This window comes from Ranitomeya variabilis, chromosome 2 (genome assembly GCF_051348905.1).
Source record: "Ranitomeya variabilis isolate aRanVar5 chromosome 2, aRanVar5.hap1, whole genome shotgun sequence".
Classification (NCBI taxonomy): Eukaryota; Metazoa; Chordata; class Amphibia; order Anura; family Dendrobatidae; genus Ranitomeya; species Ranitomeya variabilis.
In genome coordinates this window covers 42,272,280-42,284,789 of record NC_135233.1, presented here as the reverse complement: position 1 = coordinate 42,284,789, position 12,510 = coordinate 42,272,280, and positions in this window count along the sequence as shown.

Below are 12,510 nucleotides of genomic sequence, written 5' to 3'. Positions count from 1 at the left end.
ACATGTATAATTTCCAAGAGTGGGGAAAATGACGAGTCGGATGATATTCACTTAGTCTGTTGGAAACCTTTGATGATGTCCTCCAAGTTTTCTAGTGCTGAGTTATAACCACTAGAGAGGCACAAAACGACGTTCTTCTCCTCGCATTATAATAAGTGATCTGCGCGGAATGTTCCATTACCTTGTCAATCTCTGCGGAGCGTCTCCGCTCGCTGACTGCCATCATAATTGAGTAGAAAGGTCCCTGACTTTTTCATGAAGCTTGAATAACACAGATGAGGGATGTCAATGTGAAGATGGACAATAACAGACTCTAAAATAACCCAGGTACGGATCAACAGATGGATGTAGCTGTAGACCAAGATCAAATACGGCAATGGAAATCTGATACAGTAGATAGGTTTGGACTATCCCTTTTTATCCCCTTTAAATCGATCACAGGACCATTAGTGATCAGCTGTAATCAAAGGAAGGGTCCTGGGAACAGGTGTTTAATTTCCCTGCAGTGCCCCCGCAGGAGAGATGAAGTATTACAAGGTGTCTGTGAAAATCCCTGAGCACTCTGAGCAATACAGGACATGGTTCATGAATTGCAGGACCATTAGTGATCAACTTGGATCGGGAGAGGTTCCTAGGAGAAAGTGTTTAATTTCCCTGCAGTACCACCAGAGGAGAGATGAAGTGTTAGAAGGTGCACATTGAAATCCCTGAGCCCTTTGTGTAACGCAGGATGTGGTTTGCAGATCACAAGAACATAAATGATCAGCTGTGATGGAGGAAGAGTCACAGTAGCGAGTGTTTTATTTCCCGGTAGTGGCTCCATGGGAGAGATGAAGTATTACAAGGCATCGATTAAAATCCCTGAGCATTCTGTACAGAACGAACATGGTTTGTAAATCAAAAGAACATAAATGATCAGCTGCGATCAAGAGAAAGTCCCAGGAACAACTGTTTTATTTTCCTGTAGTGCCTCCGCAGGAGAGGTGAAGTATTACAAGTTGTTAATTAAAATCCCTGAGAGATCTGTGTAATGCAGGACATGGTTTGTAGGTCACAGGAACAGAAGTGATCAATGGGATTGAGTGAAAGTCCCAGGAGCAGGTGTTTTATTATACTGCAGTGCCTCCACAAAAGAGATGAAGTATTACAAGTTGTTAATTAAAATCCCTGAGAGATCTGTGTAATGCAGGACATGGTTTGTAGGTCACAGGAACAGAAGTGATCAATGGGATTGAGTGAAAGTCCCAGGAGCAGGTGTTTTATTTCCCTGCAGTGCCTCCGCAGGAGAGGTGAAGTATTACAAGTTGTTAATTAAAATCCCTGAGAGATCTGTGTAATGCAGGACATGGTTTGTAGGTCACAGGAACAGAAATGATCAAATGGGATTGAGTGAAAGTCCCAGGAGCAGGTGTTTTATTATACTGCAGTGCCTCCACAAAAGAGATGAAGTATTACAAGGTGCACATTGAAATCCCTGAGCTCATTGTGTAATGTAGGATGTAGATTGTAGATCACAGGAACATAAATGATTAGCTGAGATCCAGGGACAGTCCCAGGAGCAGGTGTTATATTTCCCTGCAGTGCCTCCACAGGAGAGCTGAAGTATTACAAGGTGCACATTGTATAAAAGACTGGGGAACAAAAAAAAACCATGATAGGGTCTTATCTGATGGTCAGAAACAGAAGTGAAAGGAGGTGCTCACCTGAATGAGTTGTGTAATACACAACAATGGAGAACTGTCAGCTGATGCAACCCTACAGGTTAAATAACCAGTGACGTGCCAAGAAAGAAAGAAATAATACTCAAACGTGTGTTTTTTTTATTTCCTGATGAAGAAGTCGGATGACTTCGAAACACATTGATAAGAAACTGCATTTGTTTTAATCCCGTTTCCTGGAATCCTCCACTGGATTTTCGTCAGCAGTGCAAGAGACCCATTTATTGAAATCCCTGAGTGCTCTGTGTAATGTTGGACGTGCTTTGTCCCTCATAGGAACATTAGTAATCAGCTGTGATTGGGGGAATGTACTGGGAGAAAGAGTCTAATTTTCCTCCAGGGCCACCGCGGGAGAGATGGAGTATTACAAGGTGTTTATTAAACTACCTCAGCCCTCTCTGTAATGCAGGACATGTCGACGGTACAGTGGCAGAGGCTGGATACTGCACATTGGCCTGGGTTCAAATCAATAGGGGCCGGATGTGCAGTACCCGGCTGCGGCCACTATACTGTCAACAGACTGACAGTTACGGCTGCCGCCGATACCGGGAGCAGCTGATTGTCAGGAGTTTCGGATGTCACACCTTTGGCGATCAGACATTGATGACCTGTCCTAAAGATGGTAAAAACCCCTTTAAGGAAGAGGAAACAGGTCATGGAGGGGGTGTGGCTTCCCACAGAGGGGGTGTGGTCATATAAATAAAAAGTCAGCAATCCCTGAGAAGCATAGTGGCAGCCAGTCCATTAATCCCAGTGCTCCCTTGAATATTTGCTAATGATTGACAGTCACTAATAAGGGTGGGGCAGAAAATTCTGGTAACAATCAGCATAATGAATCAATTAATTAGTCACCATAGTCTGCATTCTTTACCTTCCTTTAATTCTTATTTCCACTACACGATGAAAGTGTAAATTCTTTCTTGTACTTTCTAAAAGTTGCCTGATCCGAGCTTCCCAACCTGCGATCATTTCTCATCGGGCCTCAGAGACCAAACAAGTGAAATTTGGCAGAAGTGAAAAAAAAAGTTCTGAAACAAGTAGAAATAAGAACAGCTTAGGTAAGCTATCTGTACACAGTAATGAATGGCCGGCCATCTCCCCCGATCTTGAGGAAGCCGTTCATCATAACATTCGCACTATGACACTCATTCATTATTTATCAGGGAGGGAAGATTCTTAATGTAAGATTAATTATTTAGCTACAGACTAATAATAGAATAAAACTATTCCCGAATATCTCATATTTATCCGTGTACCAACAAAGAGAAGTTGAGGTTCTTGGGCCCCAGAGCAAAATCTACAACAGGGCCCCCCTACCATGTGGGTTTATGCAGGTGAGGAGTCTTGGGGCCCGACTATGGCTCAGGGGCCCAGGTTTGAAAAGCCTAAAGTTTTGTCTCTTCTCTGAATTCTTTCTTATCTTCATGAAAAAAAATCAATCAATGACCAAGCGGCGCCACTCATCCCCTTTACCGGCCGTTTTAGTTTTTTACATATAGAGTTAGGGCACACGAGATGCGTGTGTTGTCATCTTAATGGTCTGATGCTAAACTGTTTCTTGGAGGCTTACGGCCAGGGAAATACTCAGGACAAGAGCAAGTTGTGTCTCGAATGATTTCTGATTTTACTGGTCAAACAAGCACAGCATTTATAGAGAAAAATGTGATCTAAATGTGTACATAAATTAGATGACTTACCTTGTACCGATCCTATTTTGCATTCTGTATTATACTTCAGAGCTGCATTGATAATTCTGCTGGTTGTCATTGAAAATTTTGGTTATCAGCCTATCTGAGCTCCTATAATGCTAAGGAAGGTTAAAGTTGTCGTAAACATTTGATATATATTGGCGGACTCCAAGGATTTTGTTGAATGGGCCTGCCAGGTGTATGAGATGATGATGCAATGTTTGTACACTATAAGTCAGGGAAGAAAAGGATCTGGCATCCCCTGATGAAGCCAAGGGCGAAACACGTGTTAGAGCTTGCTGTTTGCATTACTTTCTTGGTAAGTGTTGCTTGACACATTTATCAGTTTTCCAACTTATCTTTTCTCATCTCTTTATCTAGCGACTATAATTGTCATGTCATGTTTATTATGCATTGCTAGCACTAAGCTGCTGGGACTTATGGTGATGTTCTTAGGTTATAAGCATCATGCAACATTTTTATACCCATATTGTGATGTTTTAGGATTCCTTATACAAGTTTGTGATGGCAGTTCTTTATATATGAATTTTAACATGTCTGATCTTTTGTTCTTACAGGAGGGGGGCTTCCAACAGAGGTGTCTGGCAGCAGCTTACTCGATATTTCCTATTTAAAACACATGCACTCTCTGACAATCCGAGCATGCATGTGTATGGATGAGATGTTGGGGACGAGTGTCCGGCTAAGGCTGGTTTCACATTTGCGTTTTTTGCCACTGCGTCTTAGCGCAAAAAAACGCATGCTTTTTTCCCTATATTTAACATTAAAAACGCATGCGTTTTCTTTTGTATGCGTTTTGCCGCGTTTGACGACGCATGCGTCGTTTCTATGCTTGCGTTTTGTTGCAGAAATGCAACATGTAGCAATTTCTAGAGGCGTTTTTTTGCCACAAAAAAATGCATGCGTTTTTTTGCGGCAAAAAAAACGTATTGCTGTCTATGTAAACGCATGCGTTTTTAAGCACATGCGTTTGGTTGCGTTTTAAACGCATGCGTTTCAATAGAAAAAAACAAGAATACACACTGATAAGCCACCCCCCACCATCAAGGTGATAAAGGGATCCAAACCCTAACCCTACCCCTAACCCTAACCCTAGGGATCCTAACCCTAACCCTACCCCTAACCCTAACCCTAGGGATCCTAACCATAACCCTAACCCTAACCCTACCCCTAACCCTAGGGATCCTAACCATAACCCTAACCCTACCCCTAACCCTAACCCCAACCCTAGCTATTTCTATTTATAGTGGGTTTTCTAGATGATTTTGATGATTGGCAGCTGTCACACACTTCTCAGCATGCGTTTCAAAAACACAAACGCATGAAAAAACGCATGTAAACGCGTCAAAATGCAGCGGTCTTTTTTACCGCATGAGAAAACGCATGCGTCTAAAAAACTCAGCGTTTGCACGCGTTTACATGCGTTTTTTTCACCACCTGCGTTTGCGTTTTAAACGCAAATGTGAAACTAGGCTAACAGGTATTGAAAGTGAATGACTATCTTGTATTTTTCAGCTTGGTGTAAAGATGCTGCTTCCCAGAAAGCAAATTACCTCACAGCATGCATGGAATTTGCAGAATTCTGAATGCAGCTCTTAAGTACAATCTAAGGTACAACTGAAAAACAGTATAAGATAAGTAATGTTTTAAAGGGAACCTGTCACCCCGTTTTTTCCGTATGAGATAAAAATACCGTTAAATAGGGCCTGAGCTGTGCGTTACAATAGTGTATTTTGTGTACCCTGATTCCCCACCTATGCTGCCGAAATACCTTATCAAAGTCGCCGTTTTCGCCTGTCAATCAGGCTGGTCTGGTCAAATGGGCGTGGTGACATCGCTGTTTCTTCCCCCAGATCTTGCTTATCTTTCCGTTGGTGGCGTAGTGGTTTGCGCATGCCCAACTGCAGAATCCACTGCACAGGTGAAGAAAAAGAGCGCGATCTGCGCTATTCCCCTGGTGATCGGTGGGGGCGGCCATCTTCCTGAGGCCGCGCGTGTGCAGATGGAGCGCTCTGCTGCTCGGGGCTTCAGGAAAATGGCCGCGGGATGCCGCGCGTGCGCAGATGGAGATCGCGGCGGCCATTTTCCTGAAGCCGAGATGCGAACGTATAGCTGGAATACAGACTGCCACAAACAGCAGCTTTTATCCCAGCACAACAGCAGATGACTTCACTTCTGCCATTCCATTAATGCTGCAGAATGCAGCACAAAAAAAAAAAAACTCTTAAAGTGATTGTCCACTATTGGATGACCTCCTTATTCGTGTGCCCAGGGAGGTGAGAAGAATAAAAAAAATGTGATAGTCACTTCCTGGAGTGGCGCTGCTGGGGCATCACGTGCAGGCTGCAGCCAATCAGCGGATGCTGTGGTTCAGATTGGATGTGATGCCACCTCTGGGATTTTGACCCCTGCAGATTGGAGGAAGATGCATCGCCAACTATGGAGGATCGGCACCAGTCAAGAAGGTATCCATTTTTGTTTCGCTTTTCTGTGCTCACAAGTAGTGGGTTGTCTAGTAGAAACAGTCCTTGCAAAACTAATGAACTATGATATGACTACAGGTGGTGCAATGAGAAATAATTGCAGTAGTCCCTTCAGCCAGAAGGTGGCAGTGTAGAACTCTGCTATATGTCCATGATTCTCAGGCTGTGAATTCTAGATGACCATGATGGCAGATAACCACGTATTGTAATGGCAGGTCTATATGTAAATATTTATAAAATCAAACAAAAGCATCATAAAATAAAAGCAATGAATACGAAAATCACCATTATGTAGTATTAAGTCTTCATGTCGCTGTCTTATGTCAATTTCTTAAAGGAAAACCCCAATAATAACAAATACAATGTGTTATGCCCAGTGCAGGTCCTGCAGGGGTGGAGCATGGCGCCGGGATTTTCTCTTTGGACTCATGCTCCGCTTGTTGAAAAGCTCCATCTTATTCACAGGCAGCAGAGTTATTGACTTTACGCCGTGCCTTGTATTCATGTAAATCTTAGCATTATTTTTAACTAAACTTAAGGCGGCTGCATACGAACCAGCGTAAGTGTAAAAATAAAGGACTGGCGCTGCCAAAAACAACATCTGCACATCATTAACTCATAATTGCTGCCGTGTGGTAGATTATGACACAATCCACTATTTATCCAATATCTATCTTCTCTCTATCTCTAATCTATCTATCATCTATCTATCTATTATCTATCATCTATTATCTATCTATCTATCTATCTATCATCTATTATCTATCTATCTATCTATCTATCTATCTATCATCTATCTATCTATCTATCTATCTATCTATCTATTATCTATCATCTATCTATCTATTATCTATCTATTATCTATCATCTATCATCTATCTATTATCTATCTATCATCTATCTATTACACTGGTCAACGCAATTTTTCTGGCAAAAGGTTTTAAAACATATTTTAAGTCAATTTTGGCTGCTGATTACGAATATGAACTCCGTTTTTGGCTATCACATCAGGATTTCGAGATATTTTCAATTTTTGATGAAAATTACTCCTAATGTTTTATGATAAAAACACATGATTTTCGATACTACATTGTATATTTTTAATCAAGGAATAACAAAGATTACAAAGTCTATGTACAGCAAATCAAATATACTTACAGAATTAAACTACAAAATATAAAAACACATATACACTCAGCGGCCACTTTATTAGGTACACCATGCTAGTAACGGGTTGGACCCCCTTTTGCCTTCAGAACTGCCTCAATTCTTCGTGGCATAGATTCAACAAGGTGCTGGAAGCATTCCTCAGAGATTTTGGTCCATATTGACATGATGGCATCACACAGTTGCCGCAGATTTGTCGGCTGCACATCCCAAAGATGCTCCATACAAGGCAGGATGGATCCATGCTTTCATGTTGTTTACGCCAAATTCTGACCCTACCATCCGAATGTCGCAGCAGAAATCGAGACTCATCAGACCAAGCAACGTTTTTCCAATCTTCTACTGTCCAATTTCGATGAGCTTGTACAAATTGTAGCCTCAGTTTCCTGTTCTTAGCTGAAAGGAGTGGTACCCGGTGTGGTCTTCTGCTGCTGTAGCCCATCTGCCTCAAAGTTCGACGCACTGTGCGTTCAGAGATGCTCTTAGGCCTACCTTGGTTGTAACGGGTGGCGATTTGAGTCACTGTTGCCTTTCTATCAGCTCGAACCAGTCTGCCCATTCTCCTCTGACCTCTGGCATCAACAAGGCATTTCCGCCCACAGAACTGCCGCTCACTGGATTTTTTTTCTTTTTCGGACCATTCTCTGTAAACCCTAGAGATGGTTGTGCGTGAAAATCCCAGTAGATCAGCAGTTTCTGAAATACTCAGACCAGCCCTTCTGGCACCAACAACCATGCCACGTTCAAAGGCACTCAAATCACCTTTCTTCCCCATACTGATGCTCGGTTTGAACTGCAGGAGATTGTCTTGACCATGTCTACATGCCTAAATGCACTGAGTTGCCGCCATGTGATTGGCTGATTAGAAATTAAGTGTTAACAAGAAGTTGGACAGGTGTACCTAATAAAGTTGCCGGTGAGTGTATATGGCACACAGATGAATGGCAAATGGCAGTTATGTGAACTTTCTTTTCTTGGCTGATCTGTGATGTACAGCTTCTGGGTTGTCTCTCATCAAGCTCCAGCAATAGTCAGCCATCATATGTGAGTCCCACCGGCCTTGATACCGTTCTTCCATTGTTTTAATGTCCTGATGAAAACGTTGTTCCTCGCTCACATCCCCAAGGTTCTCTGGAAAAAAGTCCAAATGGCTGTGTAAATAGTGAATCTTGATACTCATTCTACATCCAAGATTTCGCAGACTCATTAGTAGCTCTTCCACAATCTCTTCGTAGTTGTCTGCTTTCTTATTCCCTAGAAAATTCTGCACCACATAACAAAATGCATTCCAAGCTCTTTCTTCTGTCTCATTCATTGATGTGATAAAATTTGGGTCTCTCATAAGTGTTCTTATTTGAGGTCCATCAAATATTCCAGCCTTTTTCTCCTCTTCACTAAGACCAGGAAAAGTTGAACATATATAGTTAAAGCATTCTCCACTGTGATTGAGAGCATTGACGAACTGCTTCATCAATCCAAGTTTTATGTGTAAGGGAGGAAAGACAATGTCCTTCCTATCCACTAGAGGATCATGGATGACATTCTTATCGCCAGATGCCAAACTCTGTCACTGAGGCCATTCAGTTTTCACCCAATGCTCTGCTGTAGCTCTACTGTCCCAGTAGCACAGAAAACAAGGGTGTTATCATAACAAATGGGAATTATGCATGTTCAAAGAAAACAAAGATAATCTCACATTTATTGGGAGACTAAATGAAAACTAAATTTACCTTAGTGAACCGTATAAACCGGCACTTTTCATACACTACTTATATTTATCATGGAATTCTTGAAGATGGGCTATATACCTGTAGCGCAAAAACGTGATGTGATAGAGAAATTATAAGATCAGATTTGAATTCAGCACCCTCAAATTAGTCTAAAACTGTTCTTAAAGTCCATGCCAGAATTTTTTTTTTTTTTTTGTAGACCAGTGTTATTTATCATCTATCTATCTATCATCTATCATTATCTATCTATCTATCTATCTATCTATCTATCTATCTATCTATCTATCTATCTATCTATCTATCTATCTATCATCTATCTATCATCTATCTATCTATCTATCATCTATCTATCATCTATCTATCTATCTATCTATCTACCTAACTATCATCTATCTATCTATCTATCTATCTATCTATCTATCTATCTATCTATCTATCTATCTATCTATCATCTATCATCTATCTATCTATCATCTATCTATCATCTATCTATCTATCTACCTATCTATCATCTATCTATCTATCTATCTATCTATCTATCATCTATCTATTATCTATCATCTGTCTATTATCCATCTATCTATCTATCTATCTATCTATCTATCTATCTATCTATCTATCTATCTATCATCTATCTATCTATCTAATATCCATCTATCTACAAAAGGACAAATATGACCAGCACCTCCTAACAGCATGAAGCCAATGTGAACTGGTGCAAGCTGCTGTGACTGCATTACATACATGCAAACAGGTGCAGGGTGCAGCAGTCTGATAGGAAAAAAAGATTAGGGTCCCATCAAAGAAAAGTACGAATCGGACAATTTGTGCTCTAGGCACAAGATATAAGCATAGGCTACATAGCAATAATGCACTTCAATATTCACAAATTGTTTGCATACATCTTTGCATATACGGAGCGCTGCTGTATGCTTTGGTTTGTGTATATTACAGTCACAGCAGCTGCCACCTGTTCATGCTTCATTCTATTAGGAGATGGTAGTCAGATTTTTTTCCTTGTACTACACATTAGGAGGTGATGGCTGCCACCATGACTGACTGAGCACTCATCCCACCAGTCTTGGGGCTATTTTCAATTACTACCAGATCCTGGTTAGGCTTTGACCCAAGAGAGGTAACTTTGGCCAATTTTTGCACAAAGTACCTCAAGTAAAGTCTGTATATACATAGTTATTAAGGTTGAAGGAAGACTTTAAGTCCATCTAGTTCAACCCATAGCCTAACCTAACATGCCCTAACATGTTGATCCAGGGGAAGGCAAAAAAACCCCATGTGGTAAGAGTAAGCTCCATCATGGGGAAAAAAATTCCTTCCCGACCCCACATACGGCAATCAGACTAGTTCCCTGGATCAACGCCTTATCAAGGAATCTAATATATATACCCTGTAACATTATACTTTTCCAGAAAGGTATCCAGTCCCCTCTTAAATTTAAGTAATGAATCACTCATTACAACATCATACGGCAGAGAGTTCCATAGTCTCACTGCTCTTACAGTAAAGAATCCGCGTCTGTTATTATGCTTAAACCTTCTTTCTTCCAGACGTAGAGGATGCCCCCTTGTCCCTGTCACCGGTCTATGAGTAAAAAGATCATCAGAAAGGTCTTTGTACTGTCCCCTCATATATTTATACATTAACATAAGATCACCCCTTAGTCTTCGTTTTTCCAAACTACATAGCCCCAATTGTAATAACCTATCTTGGTATGGCAGACCCCCCAGTCCTCTAATAACCTTGGTCGCTCTTCTCTGCACCCGCTCTAGTTCAGCTATGTCTTTCTTATACACCGGAGACCAGAACTGTGCACAGTATTCTAAGTGTGGTCGCACTAGTGACTTGTATAGAGGTAAAATTATGTTCTCCTCATGAGCATCTATGCCTCTTTTAATGCATCCCATTATTTTATTTGCCTTTGTAGCAGCTGCCTGACACTGGCCACTGAATATTAGTTTGTCATCCACCCATACACCAAGGTCTTTTTCATTGACGGTTTTGCCCAGAGTTTTAGAATTAAGCACATAGTTATACATCTTATTACTTCTACCCAAGTGCATGACCTTACATTTATCCCCATTAAAGCTCATTTGCCATTTATCAGCCCAAGCTTCTAGTTTACATAAATCAGCCTGTAATATAAAATTGTCCTCCCCTGTATTGATTACCCTGCAGAGTTTAGTGTCATCTGCAAATATTGAAATTCTACTCTGAATGCCCCCTACAAGGTCATTAATATATGTTAAAAAGAAGAGGGCCCAATACTGACCCCTGTGGTACCCCACTACTAACCGCGACCCAGTCCGAGTGTGCTCCATTAATAACCACCCTTTGTTTCCTATCCCTGAGCCAACTCTCAACCCACTTGCACATATTTTCCCCTATCCCCATTATTCTCATTTTATGTATCAACCTTTTGTGTGGCACCGTATCAAAAGCTTTTGAAAAGTCCATATACACTACGTCCACTGGGTTCCCTTGGTCCAGACCGGAACTTACCTCTTCATAGAAGCTGATCAAATTAGTCTGACATGAACGGTCCCTAGTAAACCCGTGCTGATACTAGGTCATGAGGTTATTCCTCTTCAGATACTCCAGTATAGCATCCCTTAGAATGCCCTCCAGGATTTTACCCACAGTAGAGGTTAAACTTACTGGCCTATAATTTCCGAGTTCAGTTTTTGTCCCCTTTTTGAATATTGGCACCACATTTGCTATACGCCAGTCCTGTGGTACAGACCCTGTTATTATGGACTCTTTAAAGATGGCAATTTCAGTCAATGTTTGCATACTGTATCTGTCACGGGGTTACCACAACATAGAGGAGCCAGAAGACCGCAGTGTCTTATTGCTCCTACTCTTGCACTGAAAAGAAGCACTTCACCTTCTTTTTAAACGGTGCAAATTTCTTTTGGCAGAACAGGGGTTAATCGGCCATGTTGGGAGCTCTGAGAGTCTGGGCTGTCAGGTGAGCACTGTTAGCCACTCCTATCCCCTATATAATCTGGGTCCTGACTGACACACATTGTCAGAGCTAGCTTATGCTGCATGGCTGGGAGGATAGCAGTTGGTGGTTATATGAGAAGGTGTTTGGTGGGTTTATCTGTGACTGTTGCTTGGTTTAGTAAGTGTGATAATTCCTTTTCCTTCTCCTACTTTGGTTTTTTCCCCATCCTCCACTCCTCGGTGAATTCCTCTGTTATACATGAGAGAATATTTGTATGCCTGGCATTTTCTGTTTCCCCTGTTCGTGTTACCTTGTTCATCTGGTTGGTGTACTACGGTGCACAACTACTCCCCTCTTAGCTGGGTGGGGGAAGGGTACAGTCGGAGAGCAGATTCAGCAGTTAAAGCAAGGAACGTGGCCCCGGCATCTTCACCTTCAGGAGTAATCCGGGGAGCAGGTGAGCTAGGATGCCTCGAGTCATGACAGTATCTTTGTGCACATGGCGTGCTGCTGCTACCTCTGGTATCTTTTTCTTAATATCTTTATCTGTGTTTATTTCTTTCTCTCTCTTTCTCTTTCCTTTCTTCCTTTATATCTCTCTCACTTTATTTCATTATTTTCTGTACATTGCCCTTGCTGGTATTTTTTTTTTTTTAATTGTAAGATGGGCTCATCTGGAGGGTGAAGCTCCAATTTAGGTTGACAAATTCACTACAATCTGGACAAAACTATTGTTTA